Source organism: Aquarana catesbeiana, linkage group LG07, assembly GCF_042186555.1.
Source record: "Aquarana catesbeiana isolate 2022-GZ linkage group LG07, ASM4218655v1, whole genome shotgun sequence".
Classification (NCBI taxonomy): Eukaryota; Metazoa; Chordata; class Amphibia; order Anura; family Ranidae; genus Aquarana; species Aquarana catesbeiana.
In genome coordinates, this window is record NC_133330.1 from 217189562 (window position 1) to 217201921 (window position 12360).

Sequence of the window (12360 nt, forward strand, 5' to 3'; positions counted from 1 at the left end):
TTCTGTCTCCGCGGGGAATGATTGCGGGTGGCTAGCTCTCCCACTGGGCAATCGGAGAGCGTGCGTCCCCCACAAAAGCTAGTGGATGAATCGCCATACTGGTAGGGCGATTTGTGCAGCCGAGCCACCTTGCCGCAGTAAATCTGCATAGGTGGTCGGCAAGTAGTTATCAGGAACACAGCAGAGAATCTTCAGATATGTTGACCAAGGCGAAGGCATGGGAGATATGAACCAGGCAGTTTAAATAGCCAGAAGGAGCTGGCTGACAAGCAGGAAATGATCACCAGGTGAGGCACTGAGGAGCGATGAGTGCTGGCAAATAACCGACAGCTGAGCACTGAGAAGGGAGGGCTGAGCCCAGCCCTGACAATTACATGCCTTTTTTCATCATGGAGACAGACAGGAAGAGAACACAAATGAGTGCGTTGAGCATAGATAGACAATACATCTTGTTATATCAAAGAATACAAGAGCTATACACTATAATACCACAGCGCCAACTGCTGCATAGATAGGTATAATATATACAGTATTGTCAATTTATTAACTTTACATTACATGCTGTTGTTCTTTTCCAACAGTGATCAGGCCAAAGATCTCCATAATGTGGGTACAGAACCAGTTGCTATTGGACACCGACCACTAAGGAGGGAGCCAGAACATTGCCCCCCCCTTGCTACCGGAGGACCTGTCACTTTACCAGGTATCACACCTAACGACTTGTTGCTTGAGTCTTGAGCTTGTATTTGGTTATGCTTAGTGACTACACTGCTCTTCCTTGTCTTGTCGAGTTAACCCTTTGTAACAATGTTACTTCATACCCCTTAGTGCTTTGCAGACCCTGGTTATTTAGATATACCAGAACTAACATGCACCCCTTTGAATAACTTCAGAGCAGGCTCATAACAGTTAACCACTCATATTTTTTTTTTTTTGCTAGAAAATGACATAGAACCCCCAAACATTATATATTTTTTTTTAGCAAAGGCCTTAGAGAATACAATGGCTGTCGTTGCAACTTTTTATCTCGCACGGTATTTGCGCAGCAATTTACTAACGTGTTTTTGGAAAAAAAAAAACAGTTTTGTGCTATAAATAAAACAGTAAAGTTAGCCCATTTTTTTTGCATAATGTGAAAGATGAGTAAATAGATACCTAACATGTCACGCTTCAAAATTGCACACGCATGTGGAATGGCGCCAAACGATACTTAAAAATCCCCATAGGCGACGCTATGGTTACTGGTTACATGTTTTGAGTTACAGAGGAGGTCTAGGGCTAGAATTATTGCTCTTGCTCTAACGTTCGCGGTGATACCTCACATGTGTGGTTTGAACACCGTTTTCTTATGTGGGCGGGACGCCTGCGTTCTTTTTTTTTTTATTATTGTTAATTTAACTTTTTTTTTAGTTTGACACTTTAAAAAAAAAAAAAAAAAAAAAAATCTTGATCACTTTTATTCCTATTACAAGGAATATAAACATCCCTTGTAATAGGAATATGGCATGATCGGTCCTCTTTACAGTGAGATATGGGGTCAATAAGACCCCACATCTCACCTCTAGGCTGGGAAGCCTGCAATAAAAAAAAAAACAGCTTCCCAGTCGAGGTGGCGCCGTCTGTTTGAATGCAGAGGCTGGGCGTGACATCATAACATCGCGCCCGGCCTCCGAACGATCATAGAGACTCCAGCGACCATCTGGTTCGCTGGAAATCTCTATGGTAAACATCCGGGGCTGGCGGATCCTGTCTCTGACTCACTGATGGAAGCAGTGAGTCAATAGAAGCACCAGAGGGCGGTGGGAGGGGGGATCATTCTTATGGTGTAGGGAATCGCCGGCGGAAAAAGCCGATATCTGAATGATGCCTGTAGCTGCAGGCATCATTCAAATATACCCGCACCGAGTCAAGGACGTCATATGATGGCCGGTGGGCGGAAAGTGGTTAATATAACTTTGCTGAGCAAGTTGCGGCACACAGTTCAATGTGAACAACGTCCTTCCTCTAACTCTAATTAGAATCGTGTAGTGGCCCAGGCATACCTCAGTGAAGTGAGTCCATAATGGCATTGTCCATGGCTTGGCTGTCTTCTGAAAACCCTGGTTCCTTATGCGCCAACGAGTGCGCTCACAGGTGATGCTGGACCCCACCGGAGCCTGGAACAGGTGCTGCTGGACCTTAGCTGTCCCTCTTTTAGTAGCATAGGTGGGTTGCCTAGGACCAAAAGCCTGGGAACTGAGCTAGAAACATTCAACCCTTTGGTATTTTGGACAGCTATTTTATCTAAGAGAGATTCCCAAAACATGATCTGTTGGGGGTACTCGAGGACAGGTTTGAGAACCACTGCTCTACACAATTCAACCTGCCTACATGATCTTTAAGCTTTTATTGCAGCATGTCAGATAAAAAAGGACATCAATGCTAGACACGTTTCAGGCAATCCTGGCCTTAATCTTTAATTGAAGATTCAGGTCCTGGGAGATCTAAATCTGCCTCTGGGTGGGTAAATGGACATCTGGTACTAGCAGGTATGTTTGCCTTTCCCCATGGTTCTTAAAAGACAATGGATGATGACCAACTTAGTATTATGTGTGAAGAACTGAAGAACATGATGTTGTGTTTATATATTTTATATATATATATATATATATATATATATATATATATATATATATATATATATTTTTTATCTATCTATCTATCTATCTATCTATCTATCTATCTATCTATCTATCTATCTATCTATCTATCTATCTATCTATCTATCTATCGATCTATCTATCTATATCCACATACACAAGATAAAAATATATTTTTCAAAGAATCTGTTCTATATACAGTATTTGGGCCATGTGCCTCACAATTAGGACAAGGGAAATAGCAGACTCTCTTGTGTTTTTCTTCCACACTACAGATTCACACAATCCCATTAAAATACTAATGAATTCATAATTCAACACTGACCAAAGCTGCTTTCTTTCATTGTGTGTTGGAGAAAAGGCAGTCATTTTGCCCCAGTCTGTCAACCACTGTGAACCTGTTTAAATGCCATGATTTGTATTCTTTGATAGTCGCTTTAATGAGCCTACACTTTGAGTTCCCAGCCTCTCATGTAGTTAGTGGGATGGGACATTCCGAAGAAAGGATTAGCAGGGGGATGTTGAACCTGATATGCATATAAATAACGTAGATGTGGAAGATACAATACTAGGTCTCTCTGTATGCACGATGGCACGTCTCACTCTGATTGCATGAGAGCTCTGTTTCATAGAAGTTCTCCTACTTTCAATTTGTAATTATATTATTCATTGCTGGCAAAGAACAGAGCACCTGTTTAGTAAAAGCTGGATTTCTGACCTATTATTATTAATATTAATTAATCATATTATTATTACCTATTATTTTACGGTTATGTCAAGGGTTTATGAAGCGTTTTTTTTTTTTTTCATATAAAATATGGATGAGGGTGGCAAAAAAAACAAAAAAACAAGTGGTCCATCGAATCTGCCCCATTTAAAAGCACATTTATATATGGTTATTTTTTTAGCTTTTGTTGTCTGAGTCTATTCCAAGCATCAACTATTCTTCCGGTAAAATAATACCGTCTAATGGCCGTACACACGGTCGGATTTTCCGACGTAAAATGTTCAATGGGAGCTTTTTATCAGAAATTCCGACTGTGTGTAGGCTCCCTCGGACATTTTCAATCGGAATTTCCGCCACACAAAATTTGAGATCTGGATCTCAAATTTTCCGACAACAAAATCCGTTCTCGCAAATTCCGATCGTGTGTACACAATTCCAATGCACAAAGTTCCACGCATGCTCAGAATCAAGTACGAGACGGAAGCGCTCGGTCTGGTAAAACTAGCATTTGTAATGGAGATAGCACATTCGACACGCTGGAATTTTTAAAATCTTTTAATGCAGCGCGTTTTCTTCTTCTTTAAAATGCTAAAATAATAAGTTGTTTTGCTGCTCATATTAACACAGAGTTTTGATAACCTTATTTATTTTTTCGTCAGATCTTCATAATAATGTTTAGAATTTTTAAAGTGTTATAGTGGTTTTTTTTTTTTGTTTATAGTGATCTCCATAATTTTTTCTTTCGTTTTGTGTCAAGTTGCCACAACACCATTATTACCTTGTATTTTTTAACCTCAAGGAGGTTGGTTTGTGTTGGTGTCCCTTGTTAATTTGACATTGTATTTTGGAAATGTACCTGCCTGCTCACAAACAAATTGTCCTTTTTAAAGTAAAACACATAGGCAAGTATTTGTGAAAAATAAATAGCCATTTATTCTGGGTCATAACAAATAAAAGAGGAAGGCAACGCTGGAGAAACTGTGAAATTTGCGAAGACTTTGTACCCAAAGGCACACATCATTTATTTTATAGTCAAAATTGGTGGCCTGAGGAGTCCTTATAATAGTGAGCACAATCCGGTCCAGGACTACAAGAGATCATGAACAGCAGCAGATGACATATCTGTCCCCAGGCTGTGGTCATACCACAGCCTGCATCTTTTGTCAGACCAGACTGAACCCAGGCTATCACTCTCTTGTCTTCCTTCCAGGCTTGCTTCCAGGCTGTGGCTCTGGTGTTGTAGTTGTGGCAGGAGGTGGAGGAGGAGGAGGGGGACCATGGTTAAATTCACAAATGTGCGTTTGGCTCGTGAGTTCGCCCCTCATCCCTTTATTTTGGGCTTGTAACATAACTTCCTCACAGAAGAGGCATTGGCCCTCCTCCATTTCATGCATTTTGCAGGCTGCCATGTAGGCATAGTCCTCTTGAATATTAGGGGGGGGTTCTGAGGGCCGCAGTAGCCTTCCGAAACAGCCCAAGTGCTGCCTCCTCCAGGTTACTCCTCTTCCTGGGACTTTTTTTTGGAAGGCGGAGGGGAGGGACCTGGGATTTGGGCAGGCTACTGGGCTCGGTCACCTCCTGGCTGCCACTTACCCCGCCACCTCCTGGCTGCCATTTTCCACGCCCTCCTCCTGGCTGAGACTTTCCTGTGTATGAAAAAGGGACATAGTTTTAGTTTTTTGATCATCAATCACACACAATTTTCAGCTCATGGCTGTTGGAAATGGAATGTTAATAAATAGAAAAGACTATCATTCTGACCCCAGCATTTTTCATTCTTGTCACAATCATTTGTGGCTACTACTGTCTATCGATATTTAAAACACTTTGTAAAATCAGAAATTAATGCTCAATAATAACATATAGTTAACATCATTAATTATTTGACAAGAAATATGTTGAACAATGCTATACCTGGCTCAAGCTGAGCTCCTCCACTTCTTCCTGGCTGGAAGGCTCAGGTTGGACGTCAGAAACCTCAGCTGAGGTGGAAGGAAGCAGTGAAGGAACATTGGAGAGTGCTGGCCTGGGTTCAGTCTGGCCTGCCACAAAATGCAGTCTGTCATAGTACCACAACCTGGGTACATAAATGTCATCTGCTGCAGCTCCTGACCTTTGGGAATCCTGGACCATCTTGCGCTCCCTATTATAAGTGCTCCTCATGCCACCAATTAGGGCCTTCAAATAGGGGATGTCTGCCGTGGGGATCACAGGCTTCACAAATTCCAGCAATTGATCCAGCGCTGCCTTCCTGTTTTTTTGATTGTTATAAAAGGGGTGGTTTACATGCAACAGACAGGGCAGCCCTCTGTACATATCAATGAATATGGGGATAAAGTCCTGATCATTCAATAGATCCATTTTATCTGCAAGACACAACACAAGACAAACCCTAATGTCAGGCTAAACTCTCCTAATCTTGTCCCAATATAGGCCTTAATCTAGAAGCAGTATAGGCCACTGATGCACCAAGTTAAAATTGTACCTTCGTTAGAACGATCGGCGCTTCCGCTACTCCTTCCTCCGCTCACAGATCGTACGTACGCCACGCGTGTTTTACGCTTGTAATGGAAATTTGTAAGTTCTGTATATAATTGTATTGTATTTTGTATGTATTGCACTCTGCCCTCACTGTGCACACGGGACTAATAATGTTTTCAGTAAATGTTTACATTCTTTTGAGTCCTGATTAGAATTAGCCTGCCTATGTAACGCCCCTTGTTACCATAAACGTACAATTGTAATATTAATGTGATACCTACGTAATCATGTGCATAAAAACCTTCAATTGCGTCATAATAAAGCAGAACAGTAATTTGGAAAGATGCTGAGCGTATCTTTTGCGTCTGTTCCCTACTGCAGTAGTTATTATTAATTTGGAACCACTAATCAATATGAGGATAGGAGTTGCCTATCATCAATTCAACCGAGTCAGCATGGCGAGCTTTGCCTTAGGAGGGGATTCCAGGTGACCCTGAGTATCCGAAACGAGGAGCTTGAGACGATCCGGGAATTTCTGATAATCAGCCGGCTGAGGTAAGCCTTTTGCTTACATTTGAGTTATCAGACTTCCTTGATCGGTAAGGCATTTTCGGGACAAAGGGTACCTATTTTACTCCCCTTAATCGAACTGTATTGATTGGTGGTTATATGTTATGTTGTCCCTGTCTACTGTCCATCGGAGTGTTATAAATAAGAAAGGGAAGAATAGTACTGTTCACAGGTATATGTAGTACATCTGCTAGATAAAGTAGTTTAGAGGCAAGAGGGTATAGGCACACGTAGAGAAGAGAGAAGACTGGCCAGTCATTATGGGCATTAAATTAAGTAAGGGAATGAAGGGTAAGAGACCCTCAAAAATGCCCAGCGCAAGAGGAGCGCTATATATGAACCAAAGGTGCGGTTCCGCCTATACTGAGCCCCTAGATTAATGGCTAAAGTGGACAGGGATCCACAATGGGTAACTGGGTTACCAAGGTCCACAGGGACTAAGAATCATGCAGAGTAAACAGCTAGAGAAACAGCTATCTATGTGAGCAGGATGGATCAAGGGTGACAAATAACACTAGACAGAAAGGGACATTTTCATGTTAAGTTGTGGGATGAATTTGGGGTCAGGCACTACAACTATTAAAGTCAGAAACAGAGAAATGAGAGGTAAAACAGAATACTTTATATGTTGTCAGAGAGGGAAGATGGGATGAGCACTGTGGCTCCCCATCTGATCATAGAATCATAGAAGCTAGATATAAAAGTTATTTAAACAAAATAAGGAAAGCAGAATTTAGGCAGGGAAATATTAAAGAGTTAAAAGAAAGTGAGAGAATGATATGCATGTGTTGTGTACAAATGGGAAAATGTAAGCGATTTTAGAGAGACATTGGTGTATGTGTGTGCGAATGCTGGGACCTTTAGTTCTATTGCTTGTGTGTGTCATGTACACAGATGTGACCCCCTCCTTTGTGCTTTCCTGAAAGAATGTGGTCAGTGATAAGCTGGAAGGACTCCATTGCCAATTTCTGTTTTTTAGACAAAACATTTATAACAAAATGTGCCGGGTTAACGAATCTAATGGTAAACAATGTGATCACAATTATTTTGAATCTGTTTTCCAAACATGGTAAAATGAAGGTTACATTTAACCGTGTATTACACAAATTGAATATCCTTTGATAGTGGAAACAGTGCATTTAAAAAAGGGAAATTAAGTAAAATTAAGTAGTAATGAGTATTAATTTCTAATATGAGTTTAACAATTTTATTAATAATATAGATATATTGAAACTGGTTTAGACAACCTTTGGTTGGAAATGAAGTCGAGGTTAATGGGGAAATTTGTAATGAATGAGATTAGTTTAGATTAAGATAACAATTTTGTAATTTTACATTTATTCAATAAGCCCTTATTGAGAGAAAAAAAGATTAAGATGAGGTTGTTATTTGGAATACAGCTGACATAATATTTAACAAAGCCAAGATGAATGGGATACATAAAAAGTTTTTCTACAAAAATGAAACTTCAAGGTTCTTGATAATAACTTGATGTGCGGTCCATGATGTGAGAGTTGTTATAAATAAAATTTAAATATAACAGACCCATCACATCAAGTCCACACACCCTGTTAGGATAGATGCCACCTGCAGCCAGTTGTTTTATAGTTTTTGATGCTTTCTGGTCCATCATACAGATTGGTCCTTTTGTTTTTATTTATTTTTATTTTTGAAATCCAAAGCAGAATGTGTGGATTGTGAAATGATGTGCCCATTTTTCTTGTAAGTGAAGTGGTATAAGCAGAAGAATATTTTGGATTTATGGGCATCTCTCCATGACCGCAGGGTATTGTTATCATTTATTATAATATTGCCAGGAAAAAATTGTCTTTTGAAACATGAGACTGGAGTTCTTACACAAACAGTGTGATAGAAAACAAGCCATTGTAATATATTTATGCAAGCTGGACCCAGTAATGAAGGGTTCACCCCGATATATCAGAGCTGTAGCTTTTATGCAAAGGTGCTATTAGACAAAGTTAGATATTGTTTTGGTCAAACATTTAATTTTTAATGGTCCGACATTCTGTGCAGCAAATATACAGCTAACTAAATGTTTGTTTAATGAAAGGTTTAAAATATGAGTTTGTTTATGTACAAATCTAACCATGACAAATGCGTACATTTATTCAAAAGAAAGGAAAAGACGCATGTGTTAAATTGATGGTGTAGGAATCAGCTGCTGTGAGCCCAGTGCAGGACACACTCCCTGAAGACCCAGATATTACATTTTTTGTAGATTTGAGTATGCAGTTTATCACCCAGAAGGATACTCTGTATTCAAAGTCATTGGATCCTTTTTCCCCAGCTCAAGAAACAGAGCTCCATGTTTTAGCAAAGCCTGTGAGCTGTAAAAAGAGTGTATATTTATATAGATAGTTAAGATATAGAGAGCTTTTGGTTCCATTTAAAGGGCCAGAAGTTTGTGTTTACTTCGGCAGGTAAACCAATAAAGCATGCTAAGTTAATTTGATCGGCTGTTTTCAGCCTTCCAGCTTCTTGCTGAGGTAGCCATATTAACTTTCACACATGGAAGCAGACCAGGTGACTCTAAGGATGCTGCATTTACAGCCCCGGACACTTGATGGGTCTGTGCAACTCACAGATTCCACCCTAGTTCTGGCCCAGTATAGCTGGGATTAATAATTCAACTTTAAGGACCCCAGAACGAGAAGAACAAGTGGTCCACAAGGGGCAACTTCTTATGAAACAGGACTTTGGAAAAGGTGATTATTTATGTCTGCCAGCCACTCTTTTCCCTTCAGCTTGACACATGGACCGTGTCATCAGTCACAAGAAGTTATGGCTGCCTTAGTAAATGAGCATGGGATAGAGCCAGGGTTCTCCACAGTTGTTTTTATAACATACCACTTCTTGTTTTACCTGTTACCAAAGGTGTTACCAAAAGCTGAACATCCCTCCCAGAGATTACAAAAAGATATATCCAGATGCCCAAGTTAGGATCTTACAAGTATGCATTTTGTCTGTATGGACATGTTTTTTGGATGTCTAGTGGCAAATGCTACTGCAAAGGCCACAGTAAAAAGTGTTATCAGAAGTAGTTTGTAAATATAGAGTGCCAGGGAGTACAGAGAGTAACAAAAGAAATCATTTTTTATAGGAGAGTCCTTACTAGAAGTTTTGAGGTTTTATTTTTACACCCCCTACTGTCTACAATGTATCAGACAAAGTAGAGTAAGAAACTAGAAAACTTTTGCCTGAATGTTTTCTTATATTTTATGAAGCCCCTAAGGGGGATGTTGGACTCTCTCCCTATGGGATTTGGTTTGGGAGTGTGTTACTCACTTGCTTATATTTTGTCTCAGCAGCTGAAGTCCTCCATTCGGATCTCACAGAGAATGTTGCTGATCTTTTAAGGTTTTTGACAAACTCATTTATGTGTTTTCTCCCCAATTCCAGATCCTAAAAGTTTGGAAGGATCTAAAACTAAAGCCAGGTGACTTGTGGATTGTTAAGAGACATTTATATATAAGGAAAAGTTTGGAGACTCAATACAGCATCTATTTCATGTACAGTTTTTGCAAAACTTGAAGGAAAAGTCACCTGGATCCACACCAGACACTGCAAAAATGACTAAATTAAAGAAATCTCTGTTTGATTTGTTTCCCTCTTGTGATCACAGTCTAGGGTACTTTTTGATTCAGTTACTTTAATTGTAAGGGATATATATATTTGAAAAATAGTTTAGCCATGTTGAAGTCATATTTGTCTTTTGTACGTCTTCCATTATATGTAGAATTGTCTGTGTTTACATATGCTGATAAGTCAGCATGTCCACAATTCAGCTAGAAGGCCATTCTGGCCACAGGAGTGTACAGCCAGTACTCTGTAAATATGTCTTATCAATCATTTGTTTTTCACAATGAAAAGTCATTTGGTAATGAAAAAGTTGCTCAGCTATTATTTTCTCCACAATGGAGTTTTTTGCCTCTTTGGCCAGGACTACCTCCACCTAAGCGTGTGGAGGTTCCAGGTTAAAGGTGATAGCAGGTATGGTTAGTGATCAAAATATTGATCAAAAGAGGGGAGACTGTAATGGAAATTTGTAAGTTCTGTATATAATTGTATTGTATTTTGTATGTATTGCACTCTGCCCTCACTGTGCACACGGCACTAATAATGTTTTCAGTAAATGTTTACATTCTTTTGAGTCCTGATTAGAATTAGCCTGCCTATGTAACGCCCCTTGTTACCATAAACGTACAATTGTAATATTAATGTGATACCTACGTAATCATGTGCATAAAAACCTTCAATTGCGTCATAATAAAGCAGAACAGTAATTTGGAAAGATGCTGAGCGTATCTTTTGCGTCTGTTCCCTACTGCAGTAGTTATTATTAATTTGGAACCACTAATCAATATGAGGATAGGAGTTGCCTATCATCAATTCAACCGAGTCACGCTTTATATACACTGCACATGCGTGAAACTCCGCCCGCCCCAGATGTTCTTTCTAGTATATTACCCGCCCCTTGTCTTTCGGCGCAGTGGGATAGCACATGTCGTAGAGACAACAGGTGAATGATAGTAGCAGCAATGACGAGGAAAGCCCAGACGTCCCGATCCCGGAGGATATTTAAGGCCTCCAATATGGCCTTTATAGAGATGGTGGAGACGGTGGACATCTTCAAGAGGGCCGACTATGACGGGAAGCATGGCCCTTACCCAAACCCAAATGTGAGAAAGGCCAAGATCAGGACTAAAGTTGTCAAAAGTCTGCAGAAGAATTTAGGGGTCCAAGATCCAAGAATCAAGTGAGGAAACGATGGTCAGACCTCAAATTGAGGGAGCAGGATCAGTACAGAAGAATCAAGAGAGTGCTGCAAAAAAGTAAGTATTTTGTCGTGTGTTCCTATTCTTCTTATTACGTTTGTGCTGCTCCATGTGCTTTTCTTTACTGTTTCAGGTTCGTGGGCACAGTAATCGTTCGTAGTAAACATTGTTCGTTCACCCACTAATACAATGTTTTTTGCAGATGCAGGTTAACTACATTTGGTAATGCCTATTTGTCTTAAAAGAAGTTTAGTACATTGTTGTCTAGATGGGTTTGTAACTAGAATGAAATGCAAACTTGATTCAGTGTAAAGGAGAGGACATTCAGCAGCTGTTTACACATCTGCACGCAGGAGCACTAGTATGGGACACCAGAACAAACTTTTTAGGGTGTCCCACACTGGTGCTCCAGTGGATACTAGGGGTGTCTCCATCTGTGATACTTTAATAAAAAAGGTAAGTATTCCAGCTTTGTAAAGGGAAAAAATCATGTCTTCAGATTTGAACTCTGCCAAAACAGACAACTGTACGTCACTTCCAAGCAATGTTTCCTCTTCCTATTTCTTGCCTCAAATATCTGTGTGCTAAGTATACCTTTATTTTATTCACATAGGGGAGAAAAGACTCAGGACGTCTGAGGTCACCAGGGACCCCCAACCTCCTAAAGAAGGGAAAAACCCAAAACAACAACCAGAGGATGTGGAGGAAGGAGAGGTTTATGAATTGGGCGAAATAGCGACCACAACAGGTGAGTGTCTGAGACCACAGCCTCAGGTAATATGCCTGCATATTTATAATACATGGCATTTTTTTTTAGGTGATGTGGATGTTGTCTAAGAAGAAACACATTTCACAAGTTCACAAGTCCTCATCGGGGAGATCGTGGTGTGCAATCAGAATTTACAGAAGATCAAGGAAGACATCAATGATGTTGAAAAAAGGCTCAAAAACATCATTGATGTTTTAGGCAGCATCGAAAACACACCAACATTTATCAAATTCTTTCTATTTTTCTAACTTTTCTCCAAAATTTTGAAAGCCAAATTTTGAAGATGCACACAGTGTGTCAACATGTGCTATCTGCCATCACAGGATATCTTTGTATGCGTTTTGGGGGTGCAACCCCTTCCTCGGAACTAAAGTAGAT

General features: G+C 40.0%; 1 long non-coding RNA gene across 1 annotated transcript in view; it reads left to right on the forward strand.

Annotated features, from left to right (window-relative positions):
• Positions 1 to 354: 354 nt before the first annotated feature.
• Positions 355 to 12360, forward strand: part of LOC141103438 (uncharacterized) — a 63448-nt gene continuing 51442 nt past the window's right edge. Inside the window, exons 1-2 of the long non-coding RNA XR_012235324.1 lie at positions 355 to 420; positions 582 to 703. This is a non-coding gene — a long non-coding RNA (uncharacterized lncRNA). The remainder of the gene's footprint in view (positions 421 to 581; positions 704 to 12360) is intronic.